This window comes from Chiloscyllium punctatum, chromosome 35 (genome assembly GCF_047496795.1).
Source record: "Chiloscyllium punctatum isolate Juve2018m chromosome 35, sChiPun1.3, whole genome shotgun sequence".
In the NCBI taxonomy this organism is placed as follows: domain Eukaryota; kingdom Metazoa; phylum Chordata; class Chondrichthyes; order Orectolobiformes; family Hemiscylliidae; genus Chiloscyllium; species Chiloscyllium punctatum.
The window spans coordinates 69,074,093-69,075,598 of record NC_092773.1 but is presented as its reverse complement, the minus strand read 5'-3'; the positions used below and the strand labels follow the sequence as shown (position 1 = coordinate 69,075,598).

The 1,506-nt window shown below is 41.6% G+C and overlaps 1 non-coding gene across 1 annotated transcript; it reads right to left on the bottom strand.

Annotated features, from left to right (window-relative positions):
• Positions 1 to 1,010: 1,010 nt before the first annotated feature.
• trnat-cgu (transfer RNA threonine (anticodon CGU)) lies at positions 1,011 to 1,084 on the bottom strand. Its single transcript has one exon. It is a non-coding gene; the product is annotated as a tRNA-Thr (tRNA).
• Positions 1,085 to 1,506: the final 422 nt, after the last annotated feature.

The window sequence follows — 1,506 nt, the reverse complement described above, 5'->3', positions numbered from 1 at the left end:
CTGACAGCGTCTGTGGAGAAAACTGAGTTAAAGTTTTAGATCGACAGAAATCCGTTACTTATGCATTACTATATTATAATGCTGGGAAATTATCAGTCTTACCTGTTGAATCAGGATTTTTATCAAAATATCTCAATGACAGACAACCGTCACCTTTATAAATTCAAAAGGACTTTATTGACTGTAATGCTGTTTCCTTTGCTCTCAGCTGGTGAAAGGCTGTGCTTAAATTATTGCCTTCTTTCGTTTCCCTTCTCTCGGTTTGCAGCAATGTCGAATGGAGAATTGGTCCTTTCAGTGTCTAACTCAGCACATGTCTCCATCTGTCTCTCTTTGTCCCACCCTCTTCCTGTTTCACATTCTCCGACACTCTGTCTGTCCATCCAGCTCATTACCTATTTCAGCTCTATGAAAAGTCTGACATTTCGTGACAGTTTGAGTGTGGAGCTGCTGAGAGGCTTTTTGTCCACTGACTGGAGTGCATTGAACTGGGCTCACATTCTCCGGATAATGTGTCTGCCACTTCAAACCAGGCAAGGCCTCACTTCTTCCTCAAACAATTATGACTGCTTCGAATTCAAAATAGAATTCCTAATCCACCAGGATAAAAAAACAATTAGACTACAAATAAAGAAGCACAACGATGTATATACTGTTAGTTTAAATGTATGAACGGTGACATCAGAGAATGAGAGTGAACAGCTGGTGCTATCTCTGCCATTACCACAATATTCCCCGGCAAATCTGCAGCGTCTCCTGCCTCATCTCGTTGTTCCGACCCAACTGGGAATGAAGGAGGGGGAATATAAGATGAGGAGAAGCAGGAGTGCTTGTGGAATAGTGGAAAGAAACCACAGATATAAGTAATAGTTCGGAATATAAAAAAAGTGGCATTCACTGTTGGAACCTAACCTGGATCACCCAATCATAACAGCGTGAAAGTCCAAAACGACAGTGAGTTACTTTTGTGAAGACTTGAAACACAAAGCCCAAACATGCACGCAACAAGTAGACACCGCTGGGAGTTGAACCCAGGATTTCTTGTGTACGAGACAAGCGCTTTAACCAACTAAGCCACGGCGCCACAGTCAAAATGCACTTACTCACCTATATGTGAAGTTGCTTAACCACTTCCTCACAGTGCTTGGACATGTGTTTTCAGATCAATATTGCTAACAGATAATTGCAATAAATCCTCGTATTTTCAAATACAAACAGTTTAAAGCTGAAAATTCTTCACTGAAAAGACACAGAAAAACATAATCTCTTCTTGCATTCATTTAAAACTGGTAGTTTCACCTGGTTAAAGTGACAGGAGGAAGAGGATGTTTTCATTCTATCGGGGCCCATGAACCACGTTAACACACACAGAGGGGACCTCACATCAAGAGGAACAAGGTCATTGTGGTGAATTGAAGAGGTGCAATGTCTAAGTAAGTATAAACATTGGGCAGTAAAAGCTGACCCAATGGCACCGACATTGAGTTTTGCACCATCAGTTCCGCG